The following is a 14,085-nucleotide window of genomic DNA, read 5'->3' as shown; positions in this document are numbered from 1 at the left end:
TGCGATGTCTCAATAACCGAGTGTTAGAGATCATGGATGAGGTGCTAATCATTTTTGCTTGTGTGCAAATGTATTAGGATTACAATACGGATTAGAATTGGGTCCAGGGGAGTAACTAAAAATTATGAGGCCTCCCAATGCTCACACTTTTTCCCTTTTCAACCCCTTGTAACCCTCACAGCCTGGGGGCCCATCTCACAAGGGTCATAAAACAAGTGTGGCCATCCTAATCTTGACACCCATAACAAGTGTAGCCCCAAAACCACCTGATCTGAAGGATGGACCCCTTTATCAGAGGGAGTGCAGTAGTAGTTGGGGGCCCCCTTACACCTCTGGGCCCCCTGCAGTTGTAGGGTCTGCTCCAGGGCCATTGTTTTCCTTTTTGCTGCCTGAGGCAAACTTGTGATGATGCCACCCCCTCCCTTACCAATTTGGAATGATCACACAGCACCTGACAATTTACTCTGCTTCATTTGCAGGTAACAAACAAACTGCTCACCCTCAGGCAGCCGGCAGTCCTCCATTCCTCTTCAGTCAGGATGGCAGTGCCACCTCCTCCCTTCTGCTCTGCAAGTCAAATGAAACACTGCTGCACTCCTGCTTCCCCCCTCCTCACTCACTGTCAGACTCCTCACACAGCACAACAAGCTGCTTTTCCCCAATGATGACCTCTTCACCTCGCACTCCTCTCGCTTCTCCTCCTACTCTGACTGCATGCTGTTAGTGTAAGCACAGTACAAACATGCTGCCCCTGTAGTCTCTGCACCTGATGCAGATGTTCACCTTGCTTCATGAAAGAACCGGCCCTGGTCTGCTCACCTGTAGTTATATCTCTGATTGGGTCATTTGCATGCACTTAAAGAGGAACTCCAGTGAAAATAACAAAATGAACAAAAGTGCTTAATTTTTACAATAATTATGTATAAATGATTTAGTCTGTGTTTGTCCCTGGTAAAATCTTTCATCTCCCTGATTTACATTCTGAATTTATCACATGGTGACATTTTTACTGCTGGCAGGTGATGTCAGTGGAAATAGCTGCTGCTTGCTTTTTTGGCAGTTGTAAACAACTGTTATTTCCCACAATGCAACAAGGCTCCCACAGTGTGATGTCAATACCTCAGTGCTGTGAGGCGCTGACATCATTTGTGGGCCGGGTTTCACCACAATATCAGCCATACAGCACCCCCTGATGATCAGTTTGTGAAAAGGAAAAGATTTCTCATGGGAAAGGGGGTATCACCTACTCTTTGGGATGAAGTTCAATTCTTGGTTACGGTTTCTCTTTAAAATATCCACTAAGAATATACGTGTTGCCTTTGCTCAGAATCCTATTATCTGTTTTGGGTGGACTTACCCTTCAATGCATACAAGTTTTATTTCACAAAAGTCTATAATGCGCTGCGTGTTAATAATAAAAACCTTTCTTCCCACCCCTCTCCTATCTGACACTAAAAAGTAAATACAACCGTGAATTTTTTTTTTCCTTTTATCATTTGTGCTGCTGTGTTATGGCCATTGTGCCGCGGTTTTATCTCCTCCTTGTACTTGCAATAACATATTATTTGATCATGAATCACTTTAATGGATTGAAACATAAGCATGCGGATTGAAAAATAGATACATTAGTCAAATCAATAAATAAATATGAAAATATATATCTACTACGAGAACGAAAAAGAAAAAAAAAAACATCTTGGCTACCCGCGTCCTCCAAGTTGGACGTGGGAACGTGAAATATACGGCTTTAAAATATGGCTCTGCATGTCAGCTAGCCAATGCCTGAAGCCTAAAAGGAATTTTGAACACAGAGTAAGTAGTATTTCATCTATAAAATCATAAAGTAAAGACATTAAAATGAAGGAATGATTGAGTGCCGCAGGACATTTTTTAAAATCACCCTTCAGTTTGTGGCTAGAGTAGTTTAGGAGACGACATTGCATAGTTTTCCTATACATTTGCTTACAAATGGCTTTCGTTAACAAACAGTCTTTCTCCAATGCCCCCATAGCAAATATTTATTATTGTTGTGCTGGTCTAATTTTTTTTTCCCCCTAGAATTATTCTAGGAGTAAACCGAGTGCGCCTTTGACACGCTAAGACATTTTATTTCATGCTTTGTTTTTCTCTGGCAGTAATATTTCATCGTTTTAATTCGGGATTCTTAAAAATGACCCGACACGTATATAATGTAATAGTAGAACACAGATGTACTATACAGTAATGGGCAGTTTTATTTATGCTTGTTCAGGCATGTATTTTGAGGTTAAGGATGGCTTCTAGCAGGGGAAGTTTTTTTCCCCTTTCCATCTTCACTTACACAAATGTAAACCCTCATCGTTTGGGAGGAAGGGATGCACCCCACAAAATATAACACACTTAAAAACAGTTTAAAAGGCAAGAGGAAACTTATATCAGGATGACACAGTTTCCGGTAAAAAAAGAGGTTGTTTATTGTAAAAAAACAAAATCCAGACAACGCGTTTCATGGGAGTCAACCTGCTTTCTCAGATCAGTGAATAGTGTATCGGGGCAAGTTTTGGACTGCTTGAAGCAACTGCGACCTAATCATTTCGAGACACATACATGCACGAGTGCAATCGGATATATTACACCCAAATCTTATATACCATCGTTGCCATTCTTCAACCCCAAGTTTTTGAGAACCACTATTTTTTTGGTCTTATTTAGATAATTTGTATAATATACTACACTATAAGGGGCTCCTGGTCTCTTTATGCTTTTTTCCTCTTTTTGGGCAGATCCCAGGTTTTCCAGACCTCCAAAACACTGACTTTTTGTTTGAGCTGTTGTGCAGCTCAGGGCCGGCCTTAGGTTTCGCAGCGCCCTGAGCGAAACCTGATTTTTGTGCCCCCCCCCCTTCATCCTCTTTGCACAAACGCACGCACACACACACAGGCCCATATGCAATTCACCTTTTCTCCGGAGATATCTCCTAGGACAGTGGTTCCCAACCTTTATGATGTTGTGATACATCACATATGTATAATAGAGAAAATACTATTAAAAACCACGAATGGATGGAAAGAGTGCATTATCCTGAATACACTTAAAAATTAAAGCTAGAACCTTTCAGGAATATGAATAAAAACAATCAATGGGACAGTTAGCATCCCCCCCCCCATTTAGAATGAAAGCACAGCACCGACAATTTGCACCATGCGTTATAGTCACAGTGTGCCCCCCCAAAAAAGCCCTCAGACTCAGTATAGGTAGGTAGCCAGGCGTAGGTGCCTCCAGTATATGTAGCCAGGTGTTGGTGCCCTCAGTAAAGATAGCGAGCTATAGGTGCCCCCAGTATAGGAAATCAGGTGTAGGTGCCCTCAGTATACGTAACCAGCTATAGGCGCCCCCTTGGAAGCTGGCGCCCTTGAGCGACCGCTCTGGTCGCACAGGTCAAAGGCCGGCTATGGTGCAGGTGAAAGGCTCTACGACAGAATTCAACTGTTTTAAATGTGGACATAACTGCCTAGGTTTTGCGGCAAATAATGATATTGACTTTCGCAAATAAAACCCACAAGATATCGACTTTGTCCTAATCAACACAAATAGCTAAGTAGCTTGTACCAGTTTGGTTCTAAAGGGATGAGTTGGCAACCCTTCCACCGAGAGCATCGACTTTCTTTATGCACATTCCACCACCCCTCCTAAGGATATGGGTGGGGGAAAGTTGGCTATAGATGTCAAAATGATGGTTAAACAGGTCTTGGCTAGACTTAAGTCATTTTCAGTTGCTTCCACTGGTGTGGGAGAATCACTTACAAATGTATCTCTTTGGTTAAGGTCCAGGTTTTCCCAATAGCCCTGACTTTTCTCTCTCTCTCTCTCTCTCTCTCTCTCTTATTCTTTTATAAATTGTTTATTTGTCTTGTTTTTGAAAACATAGGAAATTCCATTGGTTATTATCTTGCAATAAATCATGATATACATCGAGTTTATGAGTTTTGGTCCTAGAGAGGATAATTTAATCTGTCAATGGCAGACCAGGAGCTACCGGCAGCCAGATTTCTATCTGTAGGTTATCTTATGGTAGACCAGCAAGTACCAGCCGCCAGCTTTCCAGCTATAGACTAGTCCAGCAAGTACCAGCATCAGCTTTCCAGCTATAGACTAACCTGTGGTAGACCTGCAAGTACCAGCAGCCAACTTTCCATCTATAGAATAGACTGTGGTAGACCTGCAAGTACCAGCAGCCAGCTTTCCAGCTATAGGCTAGCCTGTGGTAGACCAGCAAGTACCAGCATCCAGCTTTCCATTTGTAGACTAGCCTGTGGTAGACCTGCAAGTACCAGCATCAAGCTTTTCATCTGCAGACTTTCCTGTGGTAGACCTGCAAGTACCAGCATCCAGCTTTTCATCTGCAGACTAGTCTGTGGTAGACCAGCAAGTACCAGCATCCAGCTTTCCATCTATAGACTAGCCTGTGGTAGACCTGCAAGTACCAGCATCCAGCTAACCATCTATAGACTAGCCTGAGGTAGACCAGAAAGTACCAGCATCCAGCTTTTCATCTGCAGACTAGCCTGTGGTAGACCTGCAAGTACCAGCATCCAGCTTTTGATCTGCAGACTAGCCTGTGGTAGACATGCAAGTACCAGCATCCAGCTATCCATCTATAGACTAGCCTGAGGTAGACCAGCAAGTACCAGCATCCAGCTTTTCATCTGCAGACTAGCCTGTGGTAGACCTGCAAGTACCATCATCCAGCTTTCCATCTATAGACTAGCCTGTGGTAGACTGCTGCAAGTACCAGCATCCCGCTTTCCATCTATAGACTAGCCTAAGGGTAGACCAGCAAGTACCAGCATCCAACTTTTCATCTATAGACTAGCCTGTGGTAGACCTGCAAGTACCATCATCCAGCTTTCCATCTATAGACTAGCCTGGGGTAGATCTGCAACACGAGCATCCAGCTTTCCATTTATAGACTAGCCTGTGGTAGACCTGCAAGTACCAGCATCCAACTTTCCATCTATAGACTAGCCTGAGGTAGATCTTCAAGTACCAGCATCCAGCTTTCCATCTATAGACTAGCCTGTGGTAGACCTGCAAGTACCAGCATCCAACTTTCCATCTATAGACTAGCCTGTGGTAGACCTGCAAGTACCAGCATCCAGCTTTCCATCTATAGACTAGCCTGTGGTAGATCTGCAAGTACCAGCATCCAGCTTTCCATCTATAGACTAGCCTGAGGTAGATCTGCAAGTACCAGCATCCAGCTTTCCATCTATAGACTAGCCTGTGGTAGACCTGCAAGTACCAGCATCCAGCTTTCCATCTATAGACTAGCCTGTGGTAGACCTGCAAGTACCAGCATCCAGCTTTCCAGCTATAGACTAGCCTGTGGTAGACCTGCAAGTACCAGCATCCAGCTTTCCAGCTATAGACTAGCCTGTGGTAGACCAGCAAGTACCAGCATCCAGCTTTTCATCTGCAGACTAGCCTGTGGTAGACCAACAATTACCAGCAGCCAGCTTTCCATCTATAGACTAGCCTGTGGTAGACCTGCAAGTACCAGCAGCCAGCTTTCCAGCTATAGGCTAGCCTGTGGTAGACCTGCAAGTACCAGCATCCAGCTTTCCATCTATAGACTAGCCTGTGGTAGATCTGCAAGTACCAGCATCCAGCTTTCCATCTATAGACTAGCCTGTGGTAGACCAGCAATTACCAGCATCCAGCTTTCCATCTATAGACTAGCCTGTGGTAGACCTGCAAGTACCAGCATCCAGCTTTCCATCTATAGACTAGCCTGTGGTAGATTTGCAAGTACCAGCATCCAGCTTTCCATCTATAGACTAGCCTGTGGTAGACCTGCAAGTACCAGCATCCAGCTTTTCATCTGCAGACTAGCCTGTGGTAGACCAACAATTACCAGCAGCCAGCTTTCCATCTGTAGACTAGCCTGTGGTAGACCTGCAAGTACCAGCAGCCAGCTTTCCAGCTATAGGCTAGCCTGTGGTAGACCTGCAAGTACCAGCATCCAGCTTTCCATCTATAGACTAGCCTGTGGTAGATCTGCAAGTACCAGCATCCAGCTTTCCATCTATAGACTAGCCTGTGGTAGACCAGCAATTACCAGCATCCAGCTTTCCATCTATAGACTAGCCTGTGGTAGATCTGCAAGTACCAGCATCCCGCTTTCCATCTATAGACTAGCCTGAGTTAGACCAGCAAGTACCAGCATCCAACTTTCCATCTATAGACTAGCCTGTGGTAGACCTGCAAGTACCAGCATCCAGCTTTCCATCTATAGACTAGCCTGTGGTAGATCTGCAAGTACCAGCATCCAGCTTTCCATCTATAGACTAGCCTGTGGTAGACCTGCAAGTACCAGCATCCAGCTTTCCATCTATAGACTAGCCTGTGGTAGACCAGCAATTACCAGCATCCAGCTTTCCATCTATAGACTAGCATGTGGTAGACCTGCAAGTACCAGCATCCAGCTTTCCATTTATAGACTAGCCTGTGGTAGATTTGCAAGTACCAGCATCCAGCTTTCCATCTATATACTAGCCTGTGGTAGATCTGCAAGTACCAGCATCCCGCTTTCCATCTATAGACTAGCCTGAGTTAGACCAGCAAGTACCAGCATCCAGCTTTCCATCTATAGACTAGCCTGTGCCAGTGTGCCAATGCAGCAGTGAATGGCAGTGCTGAGGTGCTTATTGCATGCTAGATTGCCACACTAAGGCACTGTATTTTGACCTGAAGAAGCAGGGTGGCACCCACGAAATGCATTTTCTCTGGTGCAGAATGCATTTTGTTGTCTTTTCCTTAATTGTTGCTTTCATCTTAGGGTAAGCCAACACTTATCTTCTTATGTTGTTTTTAATCGTTTTATATTTTTTGGGTGCCTCCTCCCAGTTCTAAACATCTTTACAGGTCCTTTGAGGCTTTTTGGTTTTAAACCAATAGGAATTTCTACCATTAATGGAATTGTCACCATTAAAAAGGCTCCCATGACTCCTCCTTCCACTGCCATGTTATTACCACCTTCTCTCCCCCCCCCCCCCACCATTAAACCACAAGTTTTATCCCTGCTTCCCTACCTTCCCAGTGTCATGTTTGCCTGACATCTGTATTAATGCTGAGACATAGGCGTAGCTAGAGCTCAAGTGGCCCCATAGCAAAGCTTTCATGGGGCCCTCAGATGCAGGCACTCCTAAAGGACATCCGAGGTGAAAATAAACTGATGAGAAAAACAATTGTATCTATCCTCAGTCTCCTAAAAATGACTATTTTAGATAACCCACCTTTTTATTTTATATTTAAATCAAGTTTTTAAATTTTTACTGTTTCATTGTCTCTGGTCAATGACACATTCACTAAAGTAAGCCAGAGCTAAAATCTATGAATTATTGACCTTTTTGTATCTCTTTCCTGCTCTAAGATGCCATTTACTGACAGGAAAGTGTGTTATGGCTATAATTACTGATCAGCGAGGGTTGTGCTATAGTCTGACCCAGTCCGACCCGATCCTGACCCGAACAGGATCTGTCACTTGCATACCTGATGTTTAACTTTTTCAGGCAGAGAAAGAGAAAAAGGAACACAGCATAGTTATTTGTGTGCTTGGCACTGTACATACCCATGTCTATCTCATTGGTCACATGTCACCTCAGATATCCTTTAAGCAATACGTCCTGCCCCTACCCTATGGATATGAGTTAATTGGGCAATTGACATTCTCATGCAATCAGCACTGTACAGAGGCTCCCTTGGCTAAATATTTCATTTAGCTTGGCACTTGTATTGGCCTGAAGAAGCGGGCTTGGACCCGCGAAACGCGTTGCCTGTGCTATAATAAATCTTTTGTTTATTACAAAGATTTGTCGTCATTGAGGTAAGCTACCTCACGTTTTTGTCAATTTTAAACTGTTTTTAGATGCTTTTATCTACAATTAGGGCGCCTCTTTACAATTGTCTAGCACTGTACATAGTTCCTGGGCACTGAGACAAAGTCAGAGGGTGGAGAAACACAAGAAAATTAATGGTTAATACATTAAGTACCCACTGGGCCCCCTTAGCTCCAGGGCCCCATGGCTATTGCTACGCCCCTGACACATTGAGCCGAGACATTGAACACCTGACAAAGGGGTAAAGGATCTAGTAGTCAAGTCTTAAAGTGGCCATTAACAATTCAATTCTTTGTACAATTGAGTCTCCGGTCTGATCATAATATCAATTGCATTGATCTGCTTTTCAGATTGAATCCATTAAGCTGATCGAATTGGATAGCAGCTATCCTTCCCTTTAGTGGGCCCAAACGATCGTTTCTGATCGACAATCCAAACAATCGTATTGTTAAAACCTCCTTGGCGGTTAATTTTTTCTGCAAAAATTGCAGAATTCCAATTTTTTTTTATTTTTTTTTTAATGTTTCATGTAAAGCTACCAGAGTGGTAGCTACATGAAACACCACTAGAGGGCGCATGTGGCCCTCTAGTCCGATCGTCGCCGGCATCTATAGCAAACAGGGGAACGCGTATATAACACGTTCCCCTGTTTGGCTTCTCCTGTCGCCATGGCGACGATCGGGATGACGTCATGGACGTCAGCCGACGTCCTGACGTCAGGCACACCCGATCCAGCCCATAGCGCTGCCCGGAACTCATTGATCCGGGCAGCGCAGGGCTCTGGCGGGGGGCCCTCTTCAGCCGCTGCGTGCGGCCGATCGCCACAGAGCGGCGGCGATCAAGCTGTGCGCACGGCTAGCAAAGTGCTGGCTGCGCGCACAGCAATTTACAGAATGAAAATCGCCCCACCAGGGGCTGAGATCTCCCCCTGCGCGGCATAGCCCGAGCTCAGCTCGGGCTTACCGCCAGGGAGGTTAATGGCCACCATGTGACATTATCCGATGCTAATGAGGTAGTGAGGCCACCTACTGTGCAGCCTTACTATCCGGTACACAGTGACCCATTACAGGTTCACTTTGCACTGTTAGTTTATTTTAATGTAGTTAACTGTTACAGTGATGTACTAGACCTGCATTGGTGGCTTAGACCCACTTTGTCATACTGACTTACGCCCAGTATGTGTAGAGTAAGCTTATACTGATAGTAAACTAGCTGCAGTTAGTGCTCATCCCTCATCCCTTCTCCACTGCTTCTAAAGGTTTCCTTTCTTTCTCTTCCCCTTGTGTGTGTTTACAATGCTAACCTCTATGTGGCCCTTATGAACACTTTAGCACTTGTCAGTGAACTAGTGTTGCATCATTTCTTAAAGGGGACCTGAAGTGAGAGGAATATGGGAGCTGCCATCGTCACTCTCTAATAAGCATTGCCAGTAGCCTGGCTTCTGTGCTGATGCTCCGCCTCTAATACTATAAGTCACTGACCCAGAATGAGCATGCAGATCAGATTCTTTCACCCTGGTCTGATTCCACTGGCTGCATGCTTGTTGTAAGCAAATTGACAAATCAGTTAAAATGGGCACGAGGCGTGCCAGTGTAGTTTGGGCATCGTAATAGGCTGAATGTGTAATTTGGGCACCGGAGATCACCTATAGGGTAGGCGAATTCCATCTATCAGCACAGTGGTAATAGGTGCTCGGGCATGTTACTGATGAGTGCAGGGAGTGTGCTTGGGGCCGGGCCGAAGCAGAGGCGAAAGAGACTCCAGCCTCAGGGCGCAGTGTAGCAGGGGTCACAGGCACACAACTCACTCAGCTATCATTCCCCTATTGTGTTTGAAGCAGAGAGAAATAAGAAAAGGGGATACATGGCAGTGAGTGCAAGCCAGATAACTAGAGATTAAGGTGTTGGGGGGCACTGGGGCGCCTCTTAGTCTAATAGCAATCAGTGTGTGACGGCTGGAGTGGGGGGGATGGGGGGCGCACTTTGGTGTCTCAGCCTTGGGTGCTGGAGGACCTTGTCCCAGCCCTGGCTTGGGGTGTAAATTAGGCTCTGGGTTATTGGAGTAGTATTGGAGGATTTATTTTTTTAATAAAAAATGTATTTGGGTAATTTTGGTGTGGGAGGGAAACAGCAAATTTTACATGTTAAATAATATAATAGTTTGATAAAATATGTATGTGGGTGCAGTTTACTATTTGGCCACAAGATGGCCACAGTCAAAAAAGTCCTGAAATGCGAACAATCTCACATCCAGGAACTAAAAAGAAGGTGGTGAAGTTTCCTGGGGGCAGAAATACAGCGCTCTCTGAATAGAAAGCGTCGGTATTTCTCCGGGGGACTTAGTTCGGTGAAGCGGCGGGGGGCGGGAGCGCGCCTGATCGCACACACCACGCGGCGGCAGCAGCAGAGCCTATCTGGATGAGTAAGTTCGTCCAGAGAGGCCGAACTGGTTAACGATCAGGCGTCGGAAACCAGCGGAAATCACGGCGGGAGAGTGCGGTGGCTCTATGTAAGAATTAACACTGTTTTTGAACAAAAACAGTGTTTATTCTCAGCGGTAATGTACGGATTGGCACAGGGGACTTTTGTCCCCTGCAGCCAATCTCCCCCTGCTCCCAGTAACAGCGCGATTGTGGCATTTGCCTACACAATCGCCCGCACAGCCCCCCAAGCTGCAGGGACGTGACTAGCGTGTCCCTGCGGCTCTAGCAGCTGCCACTGCGGACGTGAAGCATAAATGGTTAAGGGACATCTGTATGGCTGATATTGTGGTGAAACCCCTTCCACAGTGTGATGTCTGGCACCTATTACCACTGTGCCCATAGCCAGCATTTGCCTAACCTATAGGTGAATTCTGGTGCCCAAATAACACACTGGGCACTGCTAGTGCTACAGTCGCTAATTACATTCAGCCTACTGTGATGCCCAAACTACCATGAACTAGGTCCTGACATCTCATTGGGGGAGCCTTGTTGCTTCGTGTGAAATAACAGCTGTTTCCAACTGCCAATAAACAAGTATCTCCCTCTGTGTATATATATATATCTACAAAAAAAAAAGAATGCCTTTGAGCCTATAGCATTATTTGTAGGTGTGGTAATAGATAATGGCTGTTGGTGCGGTCTGTTTTTTCAATGTCTGCCAGTGGTAAAGATGGTTACATGCAGGCTGATTGGGGGTCAAACAATAGGAACACATTACTTGTTGACTGTCGATCATTTCTTGATCTCTTTTCTATTTTTTAACTTCTCGCTTTGCAATGTACTGATTTATTTTTTCCCCTTTTCACTTAAAGGAGAACTATAGTGAGAGGTCTATGGAGGCTGCCATATTTGTTTCCATTTAAGCAATACCAGTTGCCTGGCTATCCTGCTAATCCGCTGCCTCTAATACTTTCAGCCATAGGCCCTGAACAAGCATGCAGCAGATCAGGTGTTTCTGACAATTGTGACCGATCTGACAAGATTAGCTGCATGCTTGTTCCTGGTGCGATTCAGACACTTCTTTAACCAAATAGACCAGCAGGACCGCCAGGCAACTGGTATTGTTTAAATGAAAATAAATATGGCAGCCTACATATACCTCTCAGTACAGTTCTCCTTTAAAGAGGAACTCCAGTGAAAATAATGTAGTAAAAAAAGTGCTTCATTTTTTACCATAATTATGTATAAATAATTTAGTCAGTGTTTGCTCATTGTAAAATCTTTCCTCTCCCTGATTTACATTCTGACATGTATTACATGGTGACATTTTTACTGTGGGCAGGTTATGTAACTGCAGCTAGCTGTTTCGGTTGTTAGAGACAGCTGTAAACAGCTAATTCCTGTCTGTGAACCTTGTTACATTGCGGCAGTTTGCCCAGAGTACCACGGTACTCAGAGCTTCTTGTGGGAGGGGTTTCAGCACAAAATCAGTCATACAGCGCCCCCTGATGGTCTGTTTGTGAAAAGCATTATATTTCTCATGTAAAAGGGGGTATCAGCTACTGATTGGGATAAAGTTCAATTCTAGGTTGGAGTTTCTCTTTAAGTTCCTCTTTAAGCAGTGCAGTAGGATGGTAACACTTTAAATAACCTTGTTCCTTTAAATGTGCAGTTTGTTACCTGGTGTTAATTACCACCAGCACAGTCTCCTTCATAGTAAAAAAAATAAATAAAACATAAATAAATAAACTTCTTGACTTTACAGGCACGCGTGACGTGACTCTTACGGTGTCATTAATCAATTGATCAAATTATTTGACCATATGCCAATGACTGCCTGGGATGGATAGACTGTGTGTAATCTGGTTAATAATCTTTATTTACACTTTTTAAAACCGTCAGGTTCCCATATGTTTATCACATTATACTCGGTAATCAGTCTGACATCTGTGTCACTCCTGAGCTGCCGTGTCTCGGAATTGACGTGCTGGGAATAGCCTCGGTGTATACTGCTAATGGTGGAGATGTCTGTGTTTTAATCATTGCCATTTCCACGTTTTTCCTAAAGATCTTCAAACGTATGATTGTATAAAGTCAGCAAATTGTAGTGGTAAGATGACCTGCCTAAGCTACTCCAGTCCATTTATGATAACGTTGGTTGTTTACTGTGCTGCAAAGTTGTTGGTAGAAAGTTGTTGGTAGGAATTGTATAAATAGATGGAAAGGTGTGTGTGTGTGGTCAATCCAATGGTATGTACAGTAGACATGAATCATTTGGTGAGTGGAACCAGTTGATTTTGAGATGTCTAAATGACGACTGGTACTAGAAAAGTAGATTGTCAATGACAGGGCAGTCCCACTCCAGCCCTTGCAATCCATATCCATGCCAGTGCTTAGGGTGGACAGATCATTGGAGGTGCGTTCTACTTTATCAACCACACCTTCCCTGATTCAGTTCCATCAATGAATTTAAACTGTGCCAAAAAGCACTTTGGCCCGGGGACGTAGCCACAGAGGAGCAGTCCCCGTGATTACAGGGTGGGGGGTGTAGAGCTGTGGGGGGCCCAATCTACTAAAACTTAATTCCTTTGATAAAGGGGTCTGTCCTTCAGATCAGGTGCTTTTGTGGCTACACGTGTTATGGGTGTGAAGATCATAATGGCCACACTTGTTTTATTACTTTTGTGAGATGGGCCCCGATGTCCTAAAGGGCACAAGAAAAGGGGTGGGTGCATTGGGAGCGCCCTATCAAAGTTTTGCTGAGGACCCCATGAATTGTAGTTACACCACTGGGACAATCCTAAAGTATACAGATATGAAAATTTAGTGAGTGGAACCAGTTGAGATGTCTAAATGACGACTGGTACTAAAAAAGATGATGGTCAATGACAGGGCTGTCAAGCTCCAGCCCTGGAAGGTCATATCCATGCCAGAGCTTAGGATGGACAGATAAATGTCTACTACTTGGTCAACCACACCTTTCTTGATTCAGTCCTGTCAATTAATTTGATCTGTGCCAAAAATGTATGAGGACCTCAGCCTTCGAGGACTTGAGTTGGACAGCGCACTGGTCAATGAGATGCCAATACTTTTGAATTGATGCCAGTTCTTTGTAAATATTTTGTAAATGTATGCAAATTGGAATGGGAACAGTCAGAATGATCAGCTATTAGATTTGATTGGCCAATTCCAAGCTGCATAAACTTTCATAAGGTAACATATAATTTGTGTAAATTTGAAACTACTATCATCCCACTGACCATCCAGTCTCCAGGGTGCCGTACATTTGGTTCCTTGGTTGGCACAACAATTACTAACGCTCTTAGATGGGGCCGAACACCACTAAAATTCAAAAGAAGGCTCAACAGATGTTTTTAGTTTTGTGCCACCGGAAAAAATGTGGAATCCCATGTGAGCTGCTTATCCACTTCTACACCGCCACTGTTGAAGACATCCTTTGCTCCTCCCTCATCGTCTGGTATGCAGGTGCAACTGACATTGGCAGATAGAAACACCATAGAGTAGATACAACTGCGGGAAATAGCATAGGATCACCCCGGCCACCTCTAGATCTCTTCCACACCACCAGAATAAGGATGAGGGCTAAAAGGATACCACATGACCCCTCCCACCCAAGCAATCGCTTCTTTGAGCTCCTCACATCGAGCCACTGTTTCAGAGCCATCCCCTTCAGGACTACCAGTGTGTTCATCCCTAATTTTCATCATCATTGTATAGTGCGAGACATTATAATTCTTGCATCATGTCACTTTTCAACTGTGATTT

The sequence above is a fragment of the Hyperolius riggenbachi genome, chromosome 10 (genome assembly GCF_040937935.1).
Source record: "Hyperolius riggenbachi isolate aHypRig1 chromosome 10, aHypRig1.pri, whole genome shotgun sequence".
In the NCBI taxonomy this organism is placed as follows: Eukaryota; Metazoa; Chordata; class Amphibia; order Anura; family Hyperoliidae; genus Hyperolius; species Hyperolius riggenbachi.
Note: the sequence above shows the minus strand (reverse complement) of the source record.